The sequence below is a fragment of the Thamnophis elegans genome, chromosome 4 (genome assembly GCF_009769535.1).
Source record: "Thamnophis elegans isolate rThaEle1 chromosome 4, rThaEle1.pri, whole genome shotgun sequence".
NCBI lineage: Eukaryota > Metazoa > Chordata > Lepidosauria > Squamata > Colubridae > Thamnophis > Thamnophis elegans.
The window spans coordinates 66355111-66367259 of NC_045544.1; the positions used below are offsets into that span (position 1 = coordinate 66355111).

Below are 12149 nucleotides of genomic sequence, written 5' to 3' on the forward strand. Positions count from 1 at the left end.
GTGTTCCATCTCTCAGGCTGGTGGGGGTGTCAAACAGTACGCCCCTCAGACAGGGTCCGCAATTTGGGAGTCCTCCTGGACCCACAGCTGACTTTTGAACACCACTTGTCAGCTGTGACCAGGGGGGCATTTGCACAGGTTCGCCTGGTGCACCAGTTGCGTCCCTACCTGAACCGGGAGGCTCTCACAACAGTCACTCGTGCCCTTGTGATCTCTAGACTGGACTACTGCAACGTGCTCTACATGGGGCAGCCCTTGAAGAGCATTCGGCGACTTCAACTTGTCCAGAATGCAGCCGCGCGAGCGATCGTGGGTGCGCCTCGGTTCACCCATGTAACACCTATCCTCCGCGAGCTGCACTGGCTACCTATTGGTCTCCGGATACGCTTCAAGGCGCTAGTCGTCACTTATAAAGCCCTTCATGGTATTGGACCTGGGTACTTGAGAGACCGCCTGCTGCCAATTACCTCCACTAGACCGATTAGATCCCACAGATTAGGCCTCCTCCGAATTCCATCCGCCGGCCAATGTCGCCTGGCGACTACTCGGAGGAGAGCCTTCTCTGTGGCTGCTCCGACCCTCTGGAACGAACTCCCCGTGGAGATTCGAACCCTCACCACCCTCCAGGCCTTCCGCAAAGCCCTTAAAACCTGGCTGTTCCGACAGGCCTGGGGCTAAAGAACTGCTGCCCCCGTCTCGAATTGGTATGACTGTTGTGTTTTTAATTTTGCATTGTTTTTTATGTCGTTTTTAAATTCTGTTTGTATCCCCTTCCCTGTTGAGCTGTGAGCCGCCCTGAGTCCCCTTCGGGGGAAAAGGGCAGCATATAAATAAAATCAACAACAACAACAACAACAACTGTCTCATATTAGCTTGAGATGATGTTTCTGCATGCCATGCTAACCACAAGTGTGCATGTCAGCAACATACTATCGGTTCCTTTATGGTTGTGCATCATGTGAATTGCAAGCTGGAAATCAACAACCAACCGAGATTTCAATATTGCCTACAATATTTTTTTTTTGTTCCCGCAATTGCCTCAAGAAGTCTTATATTCACAATACAGATATAATAATACTACAGGCAAGACTCTAGACCAGGATAATCCCCAGAAAACTTAACAGAAGTAGAGAATGCGTAACTATGTTCATGCAACTGCAGTCTTACAGAACTACTGACAAAATGTTTGTGGAGTACTTTAGAATATTTTGTATCACTAAACAAAGACTGAACACTTCTTATAGAATGTCTAGTAACCTTAAAATCCTGACAAACTTCACAGTCACACCCATTGCTGCTTTTTTCAGATATATTTAGATCAGGGTTTTCCAGGCTATGATGCTACTTCCTTTGAGGAGATGCTGTCAGAGTCTAGGGCAGGTATGAAGAACCTTTTAGTTGTACATTGTAACAAAAAAAAATACACACCCATCCCACACCCACTGTTCCCTCTAAGGTGCGCGCCTGCGCGGCCGCGATCCTTGCAAGAAAGCCCCGCGCAGAGTTTCTATCTGCCGCGCAGAGAAACCCTGTAAAGGAAACGTTTTGCAGGCGGCCGGCTACAACTGGATCCGGCAGTGCTGTTGCCTGTTGGAGGAGGAGGAGGCGAACCAGCCTGCCACCACCGGCCACAGCCAGCCCCGCCGCTCTTCCCGCCCCCTTCCCAGCCCCACAGTCCAGCAGACGCAGAAGAAGCAGCCCCGGGGCTCCGCTGCCATCCCAGGGGAGGAAAATCGTGTTGGACCAGCAGTGGCTGCAACAGTGAGGAGTTAGGAAGTGGGGGATGCAAATGCCCAGCTGTCCGCAAGGCATAGAAATCCTCCCATTCCCCACAATCCTGTCAGAGCTGAAGAAGCTCTGTGCAAAAACCCCCCTTTGTTCCCATCTTGCCTGAGCTCAAAACCGCAGCCTTTAAAGGAGGCTCAGCGTAACGCGGAGGAAGGAAGACGTAACGCGGAGGAATAAAGGCTTCTTGGTCCACATGGACTGGAAAGTCAAAATCCAGAAAATTAACCTTGTTTAGGAAAGTTTTGCACTGATGGAAAAATAGTGTTTTCCAGTGAAAGTTTTTTCCCTACTTTTCCTTGTTTGCTTTTTTGGCCTTCCCTTCTCTCCTCTCCTCTTTTCTTTCTTCCTTTTTTCTTTCCTTCCTTCCTTCTTTCTTCCTTTCCTCTTTCTCTCTCTTTCTTTTTTCTGCCTCTTTTTCTTATCCTCCCACCCTCCACTCCCCTTTCTTTTTCTCTTTCTCCTCTTTCCTTTTTTGTCTCTCCCTCTGTCTCTGTCTCTCTCTCCCTCTCCCTTCTTTCCTTCCTCCCTCCCTTCCTCTCCCCTCTTTGTTTGCTTCTTTAAGTGCTCCAATTGCTAATCTATATCAGTTGGTAATTTATTCATAACTTGCTAATATCACTGCAGACTATTGGATAGTAAGGGGGAAAGTATAGTCCTCAACTTACAACAGTTCACTTAATGACTAAAGCTACATCAGCACTGAAAAAAGTGAATTACAGCTGTTCTTCACACATGATCATTGCAGCATCCCCATGGTCATATGATCAAAATTTGGATCTTTGGCAACTGCCTCATATTTATGACGGTTGCAGTGTCCTGGGGTCACCTTTTGCAACCATCTGCCAAGGAAAGTCAGTAGGAAAGTCAGACTGACTTAACAACCAGGTTACTGATTTAACCGCAGTGATTCACTTAACTGTAGCAAGAAAGGTTGTAAAATGGGGCAAAACTCACTTAACAAATGTCTCCCTTAGCAATAGAAACTTTGGGCTCAATGATGGTCGTGGATTGAGGACTACCTGTATAGGGAGATTTCGTTACTTAATGGATATTTACATGGTAGAATTGAGTTTCAAATAACACTAAGTTCGTTGTCTTGGGTGACATCTATGGAAAAAATCCAGGTGCTCAGGTATGAAAATGTGCTGCTCAAACACTATACTTTTCCGCTCACACGGAAAAAAAATTAGAGAGAACATTGCCCACACCCACCCATATCATCTTTCCCAGAATAGTAGTTTCAATTGAATTGGTGGTGAAGGAGGCACAGAATCTTGCTATGTAATGAAAAGTATCCCTTTTTGTTTCCGTGCTCAGACTCTAGTCCAAGCCTTGGAAAACAGGTTGAGGGATGATTCCAGAACCTTGAATTAAACCTAGGAGGAATTCCTGCCTGTGATGTGATGATGTACCAAATATTAATCTGTGATGCTGAGGACCGGAATGAATCGTCAGTCCTAGGACAGCCAGAAACTCAACAGCAGCAGCCGCCTCCAGCAAAAAGAGACTTATTAACTGTTAAAACATCCGAGACCCCGGGGACCGGGCGAGAGAAAGAAAAAGCGGCAAGCTCGGGGAGCGGCCGCGAGCGGAAAGGGCTCTTCCTCTCCAGCCAACGCTGAGGCACATTGGATGGCGCGGCCTCCACCCAGCCTTTGGCTGCCGCCCCGTCGGCTCCAGCGGATGCGAGTGGTTGTCCAGGGGCGGGGAAGAAACAACGGCCGAGCCTGGGATGGCTGGAGCGCGCCAGCTGCACAACATCTGCGGAGCCGGAAAAGAAGTTCCAGCGCGCCCCAGCTCGGCGGGACGGGGCTGATTCAACCCAGGTGAGGATTTGGGATTTCCTGAGGTGAAGGGAACCAGGTTGCCTCGCTTCCCCATGAGCCACGCCAGGTGTGCAAGGGAAAGAAAATCGCCTCCTGTCCCGGCGACCCCGCTGCCTTCCCGGACCCTCTGCTAGCGCCTCCCATGGGCACAGCGCCGCCTCTGTTTCTCCTGGGTCTGTGTGAATAGCTGAAAAGGAGACGCCTCCCTCCGTGGTAACGGAGGCTAGAGGAAAAGCTGAGATAACTTTTGTTTTGCCACGGTAACTTTTCCGTCATTCTCCTCCGGGGGCTCCTCCGGGGGCTGACTTTCCCCTCCACCGCCACCTCCCGCCTCTCTGTGGCTAGAAGAGCGGCACCAATACAACCCTGCCTGGCGTGAACCACAGGCGAAAGGAGGTTGGAGGAAAAATAAACAAGAGCCGCTGGAAGTGTTCCCACCTGTTGGATTGCAGCATTTAAAAGATTTTAAGAGTATTTTATAGGACCCTGGCAGAGATCAAGGGACAACCTTAGGAAAGGAAATGCTTTGTCCATCCCTAACAAAACAGACATTGTGTTCTGCACCAATTCATCCAGGATTAAGTCCGTTCTAGCGATACCCATCGCTTTCCCTTTTATGAAAAAATGATAGTAATTGGTGCCCAGGAATGTATGGTAAACAATAAGGAGAGTCACTTTCATGCCAGGTAAATAGTGGAAAGCTTAAGGAGCGAGGACCTTTCTTTAACATCCTCTTTCTCCTCCCCTCTTCCTCTTATATGGCACAGAGATCATGTGAACATTTTTCCCACAGCATAATGAATTTATGAATTTATGCCTTCCTGAATCCAGTGCAGCCAACCCATTAACATCAAGATGCATGAAAAGCTGACCTGGACGAATTTGTTCATTCTGATAACTGAACCTTTCAATCTCTTTTTTAACTTAAATTGGCAACAAGAAAAAATAATAATTGGCTAATGGCATAATAAGAATCATACAACAGAAAATTAGCCTTACTATTCAGAGGGGCATCAAGAATTTAGAAAGACAGAAAAGTATTTTTTAGCTATCTCTATCTTTTCTTCTGTAAAGCTGACTTCAACTTGGAGAGAGCTGTGATTTAAATGGGGGAAGTAGCACACTTGAGGGAACTAAAATACTTTCCCCTATCCACTTCCGTTGTCTTCATAACAGTCATGAAACGGTTTGCTTAAAGAAAAATAAAGTGCAAGATATGAGTCATGGATCAACTTTGATCTTGGGTCAAGCTAAACAAGTCAGCTGGCCTTGAGGAAAATATACAGATACCATTTTAGATGTAGTCAGTGTACTTTTGCCATAGGATCTGCTTATAATTATATCTCTTCTGCCATGTCAATAATACTTATCTGGAACACAGGGACAAATTCTCGCCTTTAGAGAAAAATATGTCCATAAAAACTGTTTCAATGGTATAATACAGTTTGAATCCATCCTTTACTGGGAAAGGCATTTGACCTGAGTGGGAAAGTACACAATGCAGTTGACTAGGACAGTGGTTCCCAAACTTGGCAACTTTAAGACTTGTGGACTTCAAGCAGAGCTGGCTGGAGAATTCTGGGAGTTGAAGTCCACAAGTCTTAAAGTTGCCAAGTTTGGGAACCACTGGACTAGGACTTTGGTCTTGCAGAGGCCAGCTTTATTGATAATTGCAAATTCCTTGTTGAGGTAATCAAGAATTGATTTATATTGTTCTTTGCTTTTTTTTAAAAAAATAAGAAGTTCATTTATTTGTTTTAGGTACTAAATATGTGTTAATTGATTGCCTTATGGGATATTTCCCTCCCCCTATTGTCTAGTTGGAAGGAATAAAAATTAAATTACAAAGCAGTATCATGAATTAAGGCAAATATATGTGTCCCTGGATAATGTTGCAGGATCCAATCTGTGTTGGTCACCCAGGTTTAGTCTTCTGAGCTTTTGGACTCATGCTGGAACCCATCCTCAGGGAACTTCTCTCTCACATGTGAGCATGAGTCTGAAAGTTCGGAAGACTAAACCTGTGGCCCTGGTGATTGATACAGATTGGATCTTGTTACAAAACAGTATGTCCATCACAAAAAGTGGAATAGGATTCATCAGTTTCCCACAGAGTTTTCTGAAAGGGATTGCTGAGTAGCTGTAAAATAGTGCTGGTATTTCTGTTCTTTTTTATTTTAGACTCAGATTAAGCAGTCAATAGAATAAAATTTGGAAGGGTCCATTGTATGCCATTGTCAAGGTTCCAAGTAATACATCCCATTCAATAAGAAGTCCGAGGCAGGCAAATTCCTCAAAGAACATTTTATTGGGAAATATCGAATTGGCATATTCCTGGTGGAAAATCGGCTAAGTTCCCGCCGGTTTTACACCCGATTAAAAGCAAAACTTTGTCACTTTCCCCCAGTATTTCCAGTCACATGGTCCAATCAGCATACAGTCCAATTGCTATATGATCTCAGTCTCCACCTTTCGAACATCTGCACCAACCTCCTTGATTCCCAGGGAAAGAACTTTATTTAGGCTACAACACCCCAGCTATCTCTACACCCCCCTCCCCGGCCCCTTCTCTCTAAGCGGTGTCAGCCCTAAAGCAATAAAACGAGAAACCTCCCTAGAGAAAACTACCAAAAAGAAAACGGCCACAGTTCAGGGTTGACCACTATGGGATTTGGTTCCCTACTCGGAGCAGAACATCCTGCTTCCATTTGAATATGTGCAGCAAAAGAGGCCCACAACTTTTCTGAATAATCAACCTACTTTTAATGCCACAAAATTCTTTTTTCCAACGTCCAATAGGAATCTGCCTTTCTTTTCCATCATTATGTTTCTGCACTATGGAATAATGGAGGACAGGCCTTGACCCATTGTGGATAAACCTAGGAACTCTTTCTGATCTTTTACAGATGATTGTCTCCATCTGTAGTACTGAATGTTGATCAGCAAAAATCACGAGAATAGGTTGATTTTTCTTCTCCACTCTTCCTTTGTCTCAAAAAGAAGGTACAATAGTTTCAGTGTTAAAATACAGTTTTATTGACTGAGTGGCTATCTTACTTTTCAGCTAGCAACAAACCCTTGTAAATATTCTAGAATTCTGATATGATGGATACAAATTCCAAACATCATATATGAATTGCTTACTCCTAGAAGACATACATTCCTTGCCTTAAGCTAGCAAGGAAGATATTTTTTTCCTCTTTGCTACCTATATTTTGTCTCAGTGGGCTTCCTCCATTGGATAAAATCGGGCTAAGCACCTTACAAAATTAAGCTGAGGACTACAGGTTGTTCTGTATTTCTGCTAGTAGTATTGTCTCAATCCAACAGAGGGCATTCCAACCTTAGATTTACACTGAACTCTCCAGTTTTAATTCTTAGATTAAATTTTCTGTTTTTATGACTCTTGAACATTTATTTAGTGTGTCTCAGTGCAGGAAGCAGAAATAACCATATGTTATGCTAATTTGGAAAACATAATTACATTTTTATTTTTTTTTTAAAAACCTTTGACACAGCTATCACAAATTGAAGGCCAATATCTTTTGAAAATGTCCTGAAACATTTGAATTTTTATATCTTTCTCTTTGGGTAGTCATGCGAACTATGCTTATGGAGTGAAGAATTCTTCAAAGAGTGGAGTCTGTACAGCTCATTTTAAGCTTCTTTTCTGTGCTGTTCTTTCAGTTTTATTCATAGTTCCTTTAAGAGTCAGAAGGCTTTCATTTTGATGATAATGCCTACACTGTTCCTCTGGAATTAAAAAGTCTCTCTCAATAGACTCCTTTGTATCTTCAGTAGAAAATGTGCCAGAAAGTCTCTAAGTCAGACAGATACTTTATGAAATCTCCATCATCTTATCTGATTAATAATTTAATTTGTTTAGATAGTTTCATAACAAAATATCACTTGGTTGAATAGTCATATTCAAGTAGGTGATTAATAGTCTGATCCACTTCATTCTAAGATAGAAGTTAATTCTACCATATTCAGTAAGTATTTGTTCCCAAATAAGTTTATATAGGACTGACACTGAGAAAATTGAGTGTTCAAGATGAGGCCTTTATTGTACATTAAATCTGCCTTAGTCTCAGGTTGGAAGTGGTGATCCAGACAGCATTTTCTGTGGGACCTCTACTTTCTCACTTCTATATTTCATCTTACAAGCTGGAATTCATTATGGTCAGAAAGAAGTAACAGAACCATTTTTAAAAACTTGCAGTGCTAGGTGTTCTTTTTAAGAAGCATGCCTTTTTCATATGAGGTATTTACATGAAGCTGAAAAAAATTATGTTTCTTATCCATAGAAGAATCTATGATTATTGTGTTTTTATTTTATTTAAAACCCTTTTTGCATTTGTATATTAAACATTTACCCCAGACTTTAAACAGCCAAAAAATCAGAATCCTTTAAAATATTTATTAAAGTAAATAAAATGAAAAACTGAAATCTAGAAAAAGCAGTGTATTATAATTAGAATAAAATGTGTAAGATATTCAAAAGCAGATTAATTGAAAAATTAAATACATTATAAAAAGAAAAAGCTTTACTGGGGATTTTGATTTAGCCATTTGTGATAAAATGATCCAGGCAAAATGTGAATATTCTCTCAGAAGAAGGCTGTAAAATTATCTGTGCTGATTTCAAAGTTCATCTTATCAAGCTGACTTTCCAGTTTTTCACTTGATAGTACTGCTGCGTTCTGAAATGAGCTTTTGTGATTTGCGATTTGCCAGATCCTTCTTTGTATTAGCCTTATGTGAAGTTGCATGAGAAATTTGACCAACATTGATTTTTTTTTTGCTTTATATATATGTAGGACTACATTGATGGGGATAGAGAGAATAGCTGAGTTGGGGATGATGGTAGCTGGGTGTTAGATAAAGCATGACTGATTATCTGTGATCTGGTTCTTGGTCGGCATGATGTGCAGGCTTGCCTTAAAGTATCTGATAGAAAGAACAGATTTTGTTAATCTCTGTATAAACTAATATCTGCTATTTGCCAATAAACAACTGAAGCTAATACCATGGGACATCAGAAGGGTAAGTAGAAAGAATTCACAAAACATCTACATGGCTTAGGAGAAAAATTCATATTTTGTATGAATATTGTGTTGGTTTTTCTTTATTCTATAATTTCCAGATTTCTGTACAGAAGGCAAAGTAGACACTTGAATAATTAATGTGAATAATGAATAATATCACTTCCCTCTTACCTGTGAAGCTAAGAGATTTCATGGGAAAAGGCTTTATGCAGCAGAACATAGATTCAATCCCACTAATTAATCTGCTGAGCTGGCTTTCAGTGGTAGGGGTTGTTAAAAGGTGATGCTAAATGAATTTCTTGATATTGATCTTTCCATTATAAAGGTAGGCAAGACATGGAAAATGATCTGGAATGTTTGAAGGTGTAGCACGAGCTTTCATAAGGCTTCTGTTCTTGCATTGCACTTTTTGAATAACTGCATACAAACAGGCTTGAAAGAGAGGATTGCAAACAAGCAACCACAAACAACTGCTGCTATCTTTTGTGTGCAAGGAAAAACAAATAATTAGCTGTTGCTTTATTACTTGTGCTTTAAATAAATAATTAGCTGTTGCACATGAAACTCAAGTGAAAGGGGTGGGACAGGAACAAGAGGTGAAAGATCTAGGAATCATAACTGGTAATGATAATTCAGTACTCTTGATGGGCAACATATTTTGAGCTGAACAATCATTAAAATAGCAGTGAGGTTAATGTTGCTTATCTACTCCTCTTACAAGTAATAAACTTATCCCTTCTATGTCTTTCTTGTCCAGATGTCCAAATCTACAGTATAACCTTAGGGAACCCATATTCTCATTTATAATTTATATCTTTCTATGATCATTCTGTAACATGCTACTTTCTTTAACTTGCTACTATCAAAAATGTTTAAACATAAACAAACAAATAAATAAATGAGATGCTAGTTTGCAATGAAACCATCAGCTCTGAAAAGCTTTTGGCTATGCAGAGAATATAATGGAAAAATCTTCTGCATTGTCTCCATATTCCTTGCTGTCATGACAGATGTATCCTCTGAGACAAAAAGGTCATTGCGATGTTCATAGATTTCTGTTTGATTCTTTCTCTAAGTCTGAAAGATACCTAAATAAGCAAGCTCCAGCTTCCTACAGCACTGGATTTAAAAAGGTAAGGGTAAAAGTTCTCCTCACACATATGTGCTAGTCATTCCTGACTCTAGGGTGAGGTGCTCATCTCTGTTTCAAAGCGGAAGAGCCAGCGCTGTCTGAGGATGTTTCTGTGGTTGTGTGGCTGGCATGACTAAATGCCGAAGGCACACAGAACACTGTTACCTTCCCACCAAAAGTGGTTCCTATTTTTCTATTTGCATTTTTATGTGCTTTTGTACTGTTAAGTTGGCAGAAGCTGGGACAAGCAATGGGAGCTCACCCTGTTACACGGTGCTAGGAATTCAAACCATCGAACTGCTGATCTTTCTGATCAACAAGGTCAGCGTCTTAGCTACTGAGCCACCATGTCCCTGTGCACTGGATTTATAGGCGGATTTAATAAAGATTGCATCTAAGGCTAGAACAAGGATAGTTACTTTTTGGCTACAATTGAATTTTTGATTTTGGTGCGTCCCTTGGAAGCATCCTGGAAACAAAGTAAAGCAAAACTTGCTGCAGAGTGGCCTTTCTTTCTCAAGGTTCATAGGAAAGGCTAACAAGCATGGGAGATGCTGCAATGGAGGCTTATTGATATCCCAATCATGCAGGACTATTGAGATAGACTACTCCAAATGCTATACAAAATGATGTTTTGTAACTTATTGTCTTAAATAGCTGATATGCTAATTGTTAAAAGGTGATATTTTATGCACTTGCACTACTTAATAAGAAAATAAAAGTTTTGATATATGTGAAGTAGCTTTGAAAAATGAGGAAGAAACTCATGAAAGATGATAAGGAAGCAACTCACAAATCAAATTCCATTTTGGATTCAAAGCAAAAGATAAAAGCAGTATGGAATCAGTTTGATCTCATTCAAGTCATGGAACATATAAAAATTAAATTTTACTGTGCAGAAATATTTTGATAGGAAATCAAAGCTTGAAGCCTGACAAAAGACCAGAGGGAAGACTACAAGAGTCAAAATGAACATGTGGAGTTGTTGTGCTCCATTGTGACAGGTGTCTCTCATATAAGGCACCAGTACAAGCAAGACCAAGGACTGTAATTCTAGGCAAAGTCAGGACCTGGACAGAAAATTCATTTAATGCTCAATAGATAAAATCCAAGGTTTAGCAATCCTGCCTTGAGAAAAACAGTTGTCTCAATATTATTTGAGTTTTCTATTTCAAGTTAAATAAGTAAGATGAAAGCTTTACTCCTTACATTTTACCAGTTAACAGTTTGGTGCTGTATGCAATTGTTGGCTCCTGTTGGATAGAGATGATTAAAATTGTAAAATTATTAGGTGGGGTGAAGTTCTCAACTCTTTTTCGAATCTTTGAGGATTCCAAGGCAAAGTTAACTAAGTTTGGTAGCAGAGGCACCTCCATGACTAACTCACATGCAGTAAGTGCAAAGCATTACAGAAGAAGAATGCTTCCCTTTTCAGAGGTGCTGTTGTGTAAGAACGGTAATTTATTTGCTAAGTATCTTCTGAGGATATAAAGGGAAGAGAATTTGTCTTTGTAATGGAGAAGAGAAAATGAATAATGAACATTCACAACAGAAGACCTAGAAAAAAAGTTATTTTTGAAGAAATTAGTTCAAGGGGAGTTTTAGGATTTTTTCTCTCTCAAGAAACAAATAAACTGCTTGGCAAGCTATTTTTAAAATTTTCTCAGATTTACAAAAATTGCATGAGGGTGTCACCCATGTAACTTTTATGAGGTAATTTTTTTGGAAGTAGGTTAGATGGTTAGTAATTGTTGGGTAGGAATTAGTTTGTCAAGGACAGTTGAAGTATTGTCCAAGTTGTTCATAATCCTTACTCTTACACAGTAAATTAAAATAATATATTATATGATAATATAATGCTTATTCTCAAGGTCATTTCATTTTATAATTGCTTATTTCTTTTATGTAGAGCAGCAGGGTTCAACTCAGGATCATGCATTAAATGGAACGTTAGCTCTGTATTAATTAAATTTGGATTGAATTTTAAGACAAATTACTTCTCAGGAAGGTATAATACATCCAATAGATAACCATATAATTTTATACATGACATTCTGGAATGGTTTTCTGTGCTGCAAAACATTCTAAAATTATTTTCTTATGATAAAAAGGAGGAGGAGGTGGTGATGGTTAACACCCTGGGAGAACCAAAGTTTTGGATACGATGTAGGATTTGGATTTTAATTAAACTGAACCACCAAATGTAGGAATATTTGACATATTGTCCTTGGTGAATGTGCTTGTGCTTGTTGCTGTGCTTGTCTTTTTCTCATTATGTGCAATCATATTGAGTTGCTAAGAGAAAATTACTTTCTATTTTGGTAAACTGAATTGTGGTTCCAAATGGACTGTATG

At 40.4% G+C, this 12149-nt stretch overlaps 1 protein-coding gene across 1 annotated transcript in view; it reads left to right on the plus strand.

The window, feature by feature from the left end:
- The first annotated feature begins 3505 nt into the window (after positions 1 to 3505).
- DISC1 (DISC1 scaffold protein) overlaps positions 3506 to 12149 on the plus strand; it is a 167036-nt gene continuing 158392 nt past the window's right edge. Inside the window, exon 1 of the mRNA XM_032214918.1 lies at positions 3506 to 3614. The gene's annotated coding sequence lies outside the window, so the exon portion shown is untranslated. The remainder of the gene's footprint in view (positions 3615 to 12149) is intronic.